This window comes from Dasypus novemcinctus, chromosome 4 (assembly GCF_030445035.2).
Source record: "Dasypus novemcinctus isolate mDasNov1 chromosome 4, mDasNov1.1.hap2, whole genome shotgun sequence".
Lineage (NCBI taxonomy): Eukaryota > Metazoa > Chordata > Mammalia > Cingulata > Dasypodidae > Dasypus > Dasypus novemcinctus.
The window spans coordinates 78,902,826-78,916,005 of record NC_080676.1 but is presented as its reverse complement, the minus strand read 5'-3'; the positions used below and the strand labels follow the sequence as shown (position 1 = coordinate 78,916,005).

At 37.9% G+C, this 13,180-nt stretch overlaps 1 protein-coding gene across 15 annotated transcripts in view; it reads right to left on the bottom strand.

Moving 5' to 3' along the window:
• GOLGB1 (golgin B1) overlaps window positions 1-13,180 on the bottom strand; it is a 124,644-nt gene that overhangs the window by 92,393 nt on the left and 19,071 nt on the right. The gene's annotated exons all lie outside the window — the stretch shown is intronic.

Here is a 13,180-nt window from a genome sequence, read left to right as displayed (position 1 = left end):
TTGAATATGTTCAGTGTAGTTATGCACTGTTATTTTCAGGAGCAACTGTCCAGAGATTTTAATCACCATCACCAATACCATTTTAAAATAAAATCTAAGTACATAATTATAAAGTAGGAAACAATACACCCTAGGGGTCATCTTTACTGTCCTTTCTTTCATCACAATTTCAATTTCAAACAAATTTCTTACTATTCCTCCCTCTGCCAGTCTGTTATTCTCTCCTGCTTTTTCAAGTCCTGTGTGAGTCAAAGAAATTTTTCTTATGTGCCCCATGTACATCGTTCTTCTGAGAATTTTTCCTGATAAACCATGTAGATTCTCCAAATTTTAAATATGATCCTTGTTCAAAATGTATAACACTGAAAGGTATTAGAAAAGAAGGATTAAAACCAAGAACCTTTGTTTCACCCTAAGAAATTAGAGAAAGAAGAAGAAATTAAAACAAATGCAAGCAGAAAGAAGGAAATGAAGGTTTAAGCAGAAATTTATGAAATTGAAAATAGATAAGATCAGTGAAACAAAACGCTGGTTCTCTGACAATTTTATCTCTTGATAAAATTAATAAAGCTTACATTAGAATGACCAAGAAAAAAGAGAGAAGACAAATTTTCAATATTAGAAATTAAAGTGAAAGCATCATTACTGATCCAACCTACCTTTAAAGATAATAAAGGAATATAATAAACAACCCTATGCCTATAAATTCATCAACATAGATGAATTCCCTGAAAGAGATAAGCTATGAAACTCATTCAAGAAGAACTAGAAAGCCTGTATACACACACACGTGTGCATAGATACGAAAGTGATTTTATACTTTATTTTTAAATTTCTAAAAAGGAAAAATCCAGGTCAATATGGCTTCATTGGTGACTCCCACCAAATATTTAAGGAAAAATACACAATCTCTGCAAGAAAATAGAAGAGAAGGGAAACGGACTTTGGCCCAGTGGTTAGGGTGTCCGTCTACCATATGGGAGGTCCGTGGTTCAAACCCCGGGCCTCCTTGACCCGTGTGGAGCTGGCCATGCGCAGTGCTGATGCGCGCAAGGAGTGCCGTGCCACGCAAGGGTGTCCCCCGCGTGGGGGAGCCCCACGCACAAGGAGTGTGCCCGTGAGGAAAGCTGCCCAGCGTGAAAAGAAAGAGCAGTCTGCCCAAGAATGGTGGCGCCCACACTTCCCGTGCCGCTGACGACAACAGAAGCGGACAAAGAAACAAGACGCAGCAAATAGACACCAAGAACAGACAACCAGGGGAGGGGGGAAATTAAATAAAATAAATAAATCTTTAAAAAATAAAAATAAAAAATAAAAAAATAGAAAATAAAAAAATAAAAAAATAATAAAAAAAATATTTAAAAAAAAAAAAAAAAAAGAAGAGAAAACAATTCACAACTCATTTTATGGGACCAGCATTACCTTACTATCAAAAGAAAACAAAGATACTACAAGAAAAGAAAACTATAGACCAATATGCCTCATGATCATATTCAAGAAAATACTTAAAATACTCAACAAAATATTACCAAATCAGATCAGCAAAGAATTAAAAAACAAATCACAAACAAGTGGGATTCATCCCAGAAAGACGGGTACATACGAAAATCAATCAATGTAATTCACCATATTAATAAATTAAATAAAAATAAACCAAATCATAATCAAAAAATACTTTCAGAAAAAGTATTTTCAACATGCATTCATGATAAAAACTATAAGCAAATTAGGAATAGAAGAAAACTTTCTTAATCTAAGCAGTACATCTATAAAAAACCTATAGCTAAAATAATAACTGATGGCAAGAGGCTGAATGTTTTCAGCTAAGACTGGGAGTAAGACAAGGATGTCATCTCTCACCACTTCTATTCAACACTATACAGGAAGCCCTAATCACTGCAATAAGGCAGGAAAAATAAATAAAAGGCATATAGATTGGAAAGGAGAAAATAAAACTGCCTCTGTTAGCAAAAGACATGATTGTCCAATAGATTTTCCTTTTAAAAAATCTACAAATACAGCAGGAGAAGCATAGAGAGATTGAGAGGTGATGAATTTTGTCTGATTTTGTTTATTATTATTGAAATAATGAACATGCTCTAATAATGATTGAAGTGATGAATGAACAACTATGAGATTATACCAAATATGACTGATTGTACTCTTTGGATGAACTGTATGCTTTATTAATATGTATCAATAAAATTGATTTGTTAAAAAATTTTTTTAATCTACAAATAATCTCCTAGAACTAATAAGTGAGTTTATCTATGTCATAGATATGAAGTCAATATGCAAAGTCAATCACATTCCCATATATAAACAATGAACAAGTAAAATTTGAAATACAACAATACTATTTACAATAAGGAGGAGGAGGAGGAGGAGGGAGAATGATGACTTGGTTATAAATCTAAAAAAACATGCAGAATATGTATGCTTAAAACTGTAAAATAATGATGAAGGAAAACAAAGATCTAAATAAAAGAAGAGAGATGCCCATCAATGTTGACCTCATCTGAGGGACCCCAGCCAGGGCTCATTCCTGGTGGGCTGAGAAGAAACAGGAGGGGGGTGGGAAGGGAGCCAAGGGATGGACATCTTGTCTTTTTTTTTTTTTTTCTTTGAATAAATGTCACTTTTTAAGGCAATAAATAAATAAATGGAGAAATAAACTATGTGCATAATTTGGAGACTATACTGTTAAGGTGTCAATTCTTTCCATTTTGATTTTTAAAATTAAGACAATCCCAATCTAAATCTCAGCAAGCTTTTTGTGAACATCAACAAGCTGATTCTCAAATACATACAGAAAGGTAAAGGAAGTGAACTTAACTATTAATTATAGTATTAATAAAACTATAATAATCAAGAAAGTATGGTATTGGTCAAAGACAGACACAAAGATCAGTGGAACAGAACGGAAAGCCTAGAAAAAGATGCACATAAACAGAGTCAACTGAATTTTCACAAAGGTACAAATGATATTTAGTTGAGAAAGGATGATCTTTCTATCAAACTGGAAATCCACCTGCAAAAAAATGAACTGTGATGTATGTGATGGTTAAGTTCATGTGTCAACTTGGCTAAGTATGGTGCCCAGTTGTTTGGTCACAAGTACTGGCCTAAATGATACTGTGAGGAAATTTCGTGGACTTGAATCATAAGTTGATTACATTTTTGGCTGATTACATCACAATCAAATGGGGAGACTGCTTTCAACAATGAGAGAAGTCTCATCCATTCAGTTGAAGGATTTAAAAGAAATAATGATTTCAGCAGTCAGAAGAGAGAATTTCCATCTCTACTTCAGCCAGCCAGCTTCCCCTGGGGAATTTACCAAAAAACTTCATCAGAGTTCCCAGCTTGTGACCAGCCCTACAGAATTTGGACTTGCCCATTCCCACAGGTGCATGAGGCAATTCTTATAAAGATCTCATAGTATTTATAGATATCTCCTGTTGATTCTGTTTCCCTAGAGAACCTTGACCAATATAATATATAACTAACACCTTATGCAAAAACTTCTAGCACAAAACACAGGAAAAACTCTGTGTGAACTTGAATTTGGCAAAGAGTTTTTAGACACAACACAAGAAGCACAATCTATAATAGAAAAATTAATAAGTTAGTATTTATCTATAACTATATATAGTTTAAAAACTTTTGTTCTAAGAAAGGCAGTGTTGAGAAAGACAACCCACAGACTGAGAAAGAATATTTCCAACTATCAAGATACTTATTTCCAGAATAAACAAATCAAAAAACCTCTTAAAACTCAACAATAAGAAAACAAAACAATAAAGAGATGTACAAAAGATCAACAGACACATCATCAAAGAAGATATATGGATGGTAAATAAGTATATGAAAAGATGCTTGTACCAGTTTGACACCGTTTATGAACTCCAAAAAGTTATTGGATTATATTTGTAAATTAGTTTGTCAGAGGTATCACTTTTGATTAATATGATTAGGACTTTGATTAGGCCATGTCTGTGGGGTGTTGAGTCCTCCTTACCCTTTGGTGGGCGGGGACTCACAGAGAAAACACATGGCAAAGGACAGAGTTGGGAGTTTTGAGCTACAGCCCAGGAAGTGAACACAGGAGAACACAAAGGAACAGAGATGGCTCCTTGGACATGACAGAAGCCCTAGGGGGAGAGAGAGAGCCATTCACCTGATAGTCTACAGTTGGCCTGTGGAGAGAACACACCAGCTGAGTCCAGAGAGAAATGGAGCCCCAAGAGGAGAATAATACATAACTCTTGGCAGACATTGGCAGCTATCTTGCCCCAACACGTGGCAACAGACTTTGGTGAAGGAAGTAACTTATGCTTTATGGCCTGGTAACTGTAAGCTTCTATCCCAAATAAATACCCTTTATCAAAACCAACAGATTTCTGTATTTTGCATCAGCACCCCTTTAGCTGACTAATACAATGTTCAACTTCATTTGCCATAAAAATACAAATTAAAACTACAGTGAGCTATCATTACATACCTATTAGAAATGCTAAAATAAATTTTTAAAAACTGAAAATACCAAATACTAGCAGATATTTGGAGCAACAAGAACATATCTTCATTGTAGATGGGAATGCAAAATAGTACAGCTATTTTGAGTTTCTTTAAACCCAAATGGGGGGAAACGGACTTTGGCCCAGTGGTTAGGGCGTCCGTCTACCACATGGGAGGCCCAAGCCCCGGGCCTCCTTGACCCGTGTGGAGCTGGCCCATGCGCAGTGCTGATGCGCGCAAGGAGTCCCATGCCACACAGGGGTGTCCCCCGCGTAGGGGAGCCCCACGCGCAAGGAGTGCACCCATAAGGAGAGCCACCCAGCGCGAAGGAGGGAGCAGCCTGCCAAGGAATGGTGCCGCCCACACTTCCCGTGCCACTAACGACAACAGAAGCGGACAAAAAAACAAGACGCAGCAAAAAGACACAGAAAACAGACAACTGGGGGAGGGGAGGGGAATTAAATAAATAAATAAATAAATAAATAAACCCAAATGGTAAACATTTACCAATCCCACTCCTAGGTATTTACAAAAGTGAATTGAAACTTATATTCACAAAGATGTACATGAATGTTTATAAGTTTATTCATAATAGCAAAAAAAAAAAACATGAAAATAAAGCAAAACAAAATAAAATATCCTGCAAGGTAATTGGATAACAATCTGTGGTACTTAACAAGCAATGGAATGCTTTCCAGCAATAAAAAGGAACAAACTATTAATTAACACAACAACATGGATGAATATAAAATATTTTTGGCTAAGTGAAAGAAGCTAAATTCAAAAGGCTATGTATTATAAGATACCATTTACTTGACACATTATGGAAAAAGGCCAGAAATAGACTTGCACAAATATAGTTGCCAGGGGTTGAAGGAAGGTGGTGTGAATCTCTACAAAAGGGTGGCACAGGAGAATTTTTTTTTTTAGTAGGTACAAGGGGATTAAACCCAGGACCTTGTACTTGTGAAGCAGGGCCTCAACACTGAGCTACACCTACTCCCCACTGGGAAAATTTCATGGTGAAGGAAATGTGTCAAATGGTCTTGGGATACAAAACTCATAAAATTGCACATCCTTAGGAGTAAACTTAACTGCATTAAATAAAAAAACAAGATCATGGGATCCCAGGATGGAATTCACACTGTGACAAATTAATCTTTCAGTTTAAAATATTATATATTTACTTCTTTGATCATCAATTTATTTCTTATTTTATTTTTTATTATTAAAGAAGCTTTGGATGACATAAATGTTACATCAAAAATATAGGGGATTCCCATATATCTCACCACCTTCCCTTCCCACACTTTTCCCTATTAACAACATCTTTTACTATGTGGTACATTTGTTAAAACTGATGAACACATACTGAAGTATTGCTACCAACAAAGGTCTATAGTTTACATTATGTCTTACACTCTGCACCACACAATTTTATAAGTTTTGACAAAATGTATAATGGCCTATACCCATTACTGCATTGTCATGCAGAACAATTCCCATGTCCCCAAAATGTCCCAAGTTATACCTATTCTTCCTTCTCCCTCCCCTCAGAACCTCTGGTGAACACTGCCATTATATCAGTGTTATAAGTTCTTCCATTACAAGAATAATAGTAAGTCTACTTAGTACATAGTTCCATTTCCCCTTATATGTTCATTCCTCAATCTTGAGGATGGGGATGGTGATGCCCACTCTGCTTCAAATGGAGAGGGGTCTTAGGTCTCAAGGGGCAGATGGGTAGAACCATCTTGCTTGCAGTTGTAGATACTCTGTTTTTTGGGAATGGGCCTTGTCCATCATCACCCTTTTGTTAAGTTGTCTGAGTGAGTCTGATGAATTGGAGTAGGTGTTGGCTACATCTCTGCTGAGAGTCAGGACTAGACCAACCTATGAAAAACTGGAAGATTTAAGTCTCTGGTGTGACAAATTAACCGAATTGTATTACAACTGTGACAAAACCTCACTGAAGGAGGCAGAGGAAGTATAGAGGGGTCAGAAATGGAACTAACCTAAAGAAACTTCGAAAAATGGTGCTTCGACGAGGTACTGTATGTCTAAAGACAAAAAAGTGACCAACATTGTACTCTAGTTAGCAAGTTTATTTCTCATGGGGGTATGGGTTAGCAGTTCTGAAATTAGTTCAGATGTATACTAGAGATGAGAAAATAAGCAAATAACTGTAGATAATGGATTCCAGGTATCTATCAGTGAAAAAAGTTACAATTAGGCAAGGAAGGAAAGCTAGAATAAACCCTTTGGTGATCAATTAGAGTCAGAGACATCAGTATGAAATGCTTATTTATACACATACATAGATAGGTAAATACAGAAATTTAGGTATGTGTGCATTATACATAATATGTTATAGTACATAAATATATATCCTAGCTCTGTCCACTGAGAAAGGCCTAGAAACAGTGAAAACCCAATAACAATAAGCAAACCCATCACCCAAGTCTTGGTTTCTTTTTTTTTTTAAAGATTTATTTTATTTATTTCTCCCCTCCTTCCCCCCCCACCCCCCCACCCCCAGTTGTCTGTTCTCTATGTCCATATGCTGCGTATTCTTCTTTGTCCGCTTCTGTTGCTGTTCAGGAGCATGGGAATCTGTGTCTCTTTTTGTTGCATCATCTTGCTGCATCAGCTCTCCATGTGTGCCGCACCATTCCTGGGCAGCCTGAACTTTCTTTAGTGCTGAGAGGCTCTCCTTACGGGGCGCACTCCTTGCACATGGGGCTCCCCTATGTGGGGGCACTCCTGCGTGGCACAGCACTCCTTGCGTGCATCAGCACTGCGCATGGGCCAGCTCCACATGGGTCAAGGAGACCCAGGGTTTGAACTGCGGACCTCCCATGTGGTAGACGGATGCCCTATCCATTGGGCCAAGTCCGCTTCCCCCAAGTCTTGGTTTCTAAATACTAATTTCCAAGAAAAGGAACCAGGGATTCTTGGAGAAAGAATTATCTAGAGTTGGGATGAAAAAGGTAGAAGAAGATGAGCCTAGAGCATCTTGCATAGGATCAAAAAAGGAAGTGCTCAAAAAAGAAAAAAGATTTTTTAAAAAATTGGGCCAAGTCACAAGGAACCAACCCTCCCAAAGGCCAAAGCTAGAATAATTTGAGGCACAAAATAAATAATAATATTGGATTATAACCCAAAGAATAAAATAAATATTCTTAAGTCCATACTGATATAAAATATTAAATAAATAAATAGTAGAGAAGAGACAAATCTCCCTTATAGAAAAGTTCTAAGTAACATAGTTAATCACCTCTCCCTCCAGGAAGTAGAACTTAATTCCACTCTTCTTGAGTTTAGGCTGGACTTAGTGAGTTGCTTTCAAAGAACAGAGCTTGAAAAGGTAAAAACAGTATATTTAGAGTGGAGAGAACTGGCACATATGACCTTAACCAAGTGATCAAAGTTAACGGTACTAGTAACGAGCTATCTTAATATCACGTAACCCTTAATGAGACAAGAAAAGTACTTCACCTCTGTAATATTTTTCCCCAAAATCTGTAACCTCAGTGTAATGATGAGAAAACATCAGGCAAACCCAAATTCAGGGGCATACTAAAAACTATGTGACTAATATGCTTCAGGACATTCAAGGTCACAAAACCAACACTAAGAAACTGACACAGATCAGAGGAGACTAAGAAGACAAGCTGACTAAATGCAAAGGAATATTCAGGACTGGACCCTGAAACAGAAAAAGTATGTAAGTGGAAAAACTGGTGAAATCAGAATAAAGTTTATTCAGTAGTACTGTAAACTCAGAATAAAGTTTATTTAGTAGTACTGTACTAATGTTCTTAGTTTTAAAAAATTTACCATAGTTATATTATATATTACTATTAGAAGAAGCTGGATGAAGGGTACACAAGAATTCTCTGGGGAAGCAGATATGGCTCAAGTGACTGGGCTCCCATCTACCATATGGGAAGTCCAGGGTTCGACTCTTGGGGCCTCCTGGTGAAGACAAGCTGGCCCATGCAGCAAGCTGGCCCGAGTAAAGAGCTGGCCCACACAGGGTGCTGGCCCGAGTGGAGTGTTGTCCCATGCAGGAGTTCTTATTCATGCAGGATTGCTGGCCCAAGTGGACAGCTGGCGCAGCAAGATGATACAACAAAAAGTGACACAGAGGAGAGACAATAAAAAATGCAGCAGATCAAAGAGCTGAGGTGCCACAAGAGATTGAGCACCTCTTTCCCACTCTGAAATGTCCCAAGATTGGTTTCCAGTGCCACCTAATGAGAAGGCAAGCAGACACACAAGAATGCATAGCGAATGGATACAGAGAGAAGACAACAGAGAGGGGAGGAGTGGGGGGATATAAACAAATAAATCTTTAAAAAAGAAAAAAAATTCTCTGTACTATCATTTCAAGTTTTATGTAAATCAAAAACTGTTCCAAAATTAATTCACTTTTGTAATTATAACTATAAATTCAGATCAGGAAAGCAGATAAGGCTTAAGCAATTGAGCTCCCGCCTTCCACACAGGAGGTCCTGGATTTGTTTCCCAGGGACTCCTGGAGAAGGTTCATTGCAGGTGCAGTGAGCTGACACAAGATGACACAACAAAAAGACACTAAGAAGAAAGACAATGAAAGACACAACAAACCAGGGAGCTGAGGCAGCTCAACAGATTGAGCACCTCTCTCCTACATGTGAGGTCCCATGTTCGGTTCCCTATGCCTCCTAAAGAGAAGATGAGCAGATAGCGAGCACAAACAACAAGGGGGGGGGTAGGATAAATTAATCTTTTAAAAAATTCAGATCAGTGTCAACTGCCAGTCTGCCAATTTCCTGAAAGTGAGAACCCTATTATTGCTTTGATAGGCAAAACCAAAACAGAACTGAACTATGCACAGCACTACTACAAGTGATTATACTAAATTTTATATATTTTGTGATAAAATGTTCTTTGGCTATTAAAATGCTTAGCAGGGAGAAATATAAAAGCTGTTATACAAAGTAAGTACTTGAATAAAATTAGTCTCTGCAACAGTTTTCTTCTACTCAGAGTAATAATGTTGCTTAAGGTAGCCATGGTCCTTAAGAAAGAAGTAGCAAGAGACCTCTGTTTCTACAGAAGAGAACACAACACATCGTTCTGGGCAAGCCTAATTGTTATATAGGTTTTAGAAAAGACGTGTGAGACTGGATAGGAAAAAGGGAACCAACACCGAGGAGGGCAATAAAAGACCATATATAACTACATATAGTCAAATATTCTACTGGAAGAGCACAATAGGGTGATGTATAACTACATAAGACCATACATACTTGCTCATTCATGCTATGTAACTCACAGCTACAGTCAGCTAAAAAAAAAATCACAAGTCATCAGTACACAGAATCCAAACTTTCTTTTCAACTTTAGAGGTCCAATTTTCTTTGGTAATTTTAATGAAAGAAATGAACACCAACCACTGAAGATTCTTTATTAGGTACAGAGATTCACTAATCGAAGAAAAACATAATAGGACCTAACTTATCAAACTTTTTCATATCACTTTGGGAATTAAGCAAAACAAAACAAAAACTGGTAGGATTCTGAGAAGATGAAGATGGTAGTAGCAGGGGCAGCATAAATTTAGGATTTTCCTAAGTTGCACATAAAAATAGACAAAAGCAATTAGAGAACAAAACCAGGAAGCTATGAACAGCATTTACAAAACAAAAATAAAAACAAAAAACACAATGTGAAAAATTTTCTACAAACCCCAAAATAAAGATAGTTATACACAAATCACCAACAGTCCCAAGATCTACATAGTATTAGTGACCAAGTGAGAGAAAGCAAAGGGAAGCTATAGGATGCAAGAGACCGAATACCAAGAGAATCACAAAAAAAGCCTGTGAGTGTTCACTGGAAATGTGCAAGCCAATTAAAGAAGAGTAACTGTATCAGGAGAGGTAGTAAGTACAAGGGACCTGCAAAGTCCAAAAGGGCTCAGGCAGTCTGGGCTCTATGAACTTCCCAAACTGAGGAACCAGGGCTCCATTTCAGGACAGGCTCCAACACTGAGGAAAATCTGCTGAAAGTGGATCAAAATTCATCAAGACAGAGTCAACAGAGACTAAGGAAAGAAAAGGGCCAGGTAAAGGCAGAGGATGGGGGGAGCCAGGAAATCTCAGAAATCGAGCCACTTACTTTGATACAAAATCTAGTTCTTTGAAGTTAGAAAAGCCTCCTAAAATAACCTTCCTTCTAAAAGTTCAGCATTATTAAACTCACATAAAAATTAGCAACTAAAAAGTATCACAGATCCAGTCCACCAAGAAGGCAGTGTAAGATATTCCATGGTTCTATTTCCACACAGAATATATCAACAACTACCAAAAATTGGCAAAGCTACATTCCTCACAGCTCTAGAAAGCAGTTAAACGGCTACAGTAACTGGTTCAGTGCCAAATCAAGAAAGGAATGGTTTAAAAATGGTAGGAGGGGAATGGATGTAGCTTGTGGTTGAGCATATGCTTTCCACATGTGTGTCCTGGGTTCAACCCCCAGTACCTCCTGGGGAAAAAAAAAGAAAAATGGTAGGAGAAGCTCATGACATCTTTGGTGGGCCCTCCTCCACCCCCTCCCTGGCATTGTGTGAAGCTGGCCTCACTTCCACTGTGGATTCCTGACCCTATTCCAGAGTAACCCCTATGAACATACTGGGGTGCCCATACGTCAGTGCTAATCTCTAGGGTGGCAGCCTGAACGACAGAACCAGGACACTTGTCTCTAGTTCACCCTCCAAAATATGGCCCTACAGAAGCAGCTTATGGGCAACAAAGCGGTGTAAGAAACAATTAAACCACAGCAGCCTGGACAGAGGATTACAAGCTTTAAGACATACAATAGAGCACAGAGAAGGAGAAAGAGTTTCTTTCAGAGAAAGTGAAGGGTTCCTTCAGACTCCAGTAAACAGAGGAATCCCTAAGGCCACAGAAAGCTCAAGCCCAAGAAAAGAATTAGGACCAGAAAAGTTGGAGAGGACACTGCTCTTTCTTCTCAGGCTGATCTCCTTGATAGAGGGGCTAACTCCAAAGGAAAGCCCCAGTCAATGCAGAATCAATTAGCAGACTATGAAATGTATATTTTGCTATGATACATTTGCTTTCTTAGTTCTAACCTGTAAGGAAATCTCTGTCATATTGCTAGCTAGCTAGAAATTTAAGGAACAGACAGATCATGAACTAAAGACTAGAGATAACATGTTAAAATATTAAAATGTACAGTGTACAAAAAAGATTACAAGACAAAGATACAAGAAATGAATTCTCAGGCGAAGGAACAAACTTACAAACCATCAATGAAGAATACTATACTTTAGACAAACCAAATAATGTTTCTTTTTATTTTATTTTTTTACACTTTTTAAATTAAAGTTAATAGAGCACAAAGAATGTTACATTAAAAAACATAAAAAAACATAAAAACTGTAAGAGGTTCCCATATACCCCACTCCCCACCCCCCACCCCATCATTTTTGTAAATTGTATTTTTTGAAGATATATACATCACAAAAAAAGTGTTACATTAAAAAATATAAGAGGTTCCCATATACCCCCACCCCCCACACACACTATTCCTCCCACACCAACAACCTCCTCCATCCAAATAATTTTTCAATGACTTCAATATGCTAAACGAGAGCAAGGAAAACAAGAGGACAGAATTAAAGAATATAATAAAAATGATGAATAAATAATAATTGCAATAAAGTGATAAAAGATTTTTTAAAAGAACTAAAAAGAAACACGGCAAGTGAAGACCACAATAACTGAAAATAAAAGTTATCTAGTGGTTAACAAGAGCAAAAAAAGAATCAGTGGGGAAGTGAACATGGTCAGGCAACTGGGCTCCTGCCCACCACGAGAGGTCTCTGGTTCAGATCCCGATGACTCCTAAAGAAGACAGCAAGCTGGAGCGACAGGCAGGTGTGGCAAGCTGATGCAGCAAGAGATGCGGAGAGGAAAAACATAATGAGAGATATAACAAAGCAGGGAGCAGAGGTGGCTCTAGCGATTAGGCACCTCCCCCCCACATCAGAATGAATGAAAAACAGTGAATAGAGCCTAAGAGATCTGTAGGTTACCATCAAGTGTACTAATATAGGTATTAAGGGAATCTCAGAAGGACAAGAAAGAAAGAAGTAGTATTTTTTTTAATGGCAGAAAACTTCTCAAGTTTAATAAAAGATATGACTGGACATTTAAGAAACCTAACAAATTTCAAACAGGATAAACTTGAAGGAAACATGCCCAGGCACATGTAGTCAAACTGAAATCCCAAAGATTGTAGAAAGTACTGAGAGCTACAAGAGAAAATAAACATCTTATGTACAAGGGATCCCCAATAAGATAAAGTGCCAATTCTCATCAGAAACCAAAAAGGCAGCAGGATGAAATATTTAAGGTGCTGAAGAAAAAACAGCCAACAAGCATTTTTTATCAGGCAAGACAGTCTTTCAAAAATGAGGGAGAGAGTGGGAACTCCTGCGAAGATGGCAGAGTAGGGGGCTCCAGGACACATTCTTCCCCCAAAACAGCTAACGGACAGGCAGGAACCGTCTGAAACAACTGTTCTGGGGCTCTAGAGGCCAGGGGAACACTGTACAGAATCCAGGGAAGAGTAGGAGGAAGAGGTT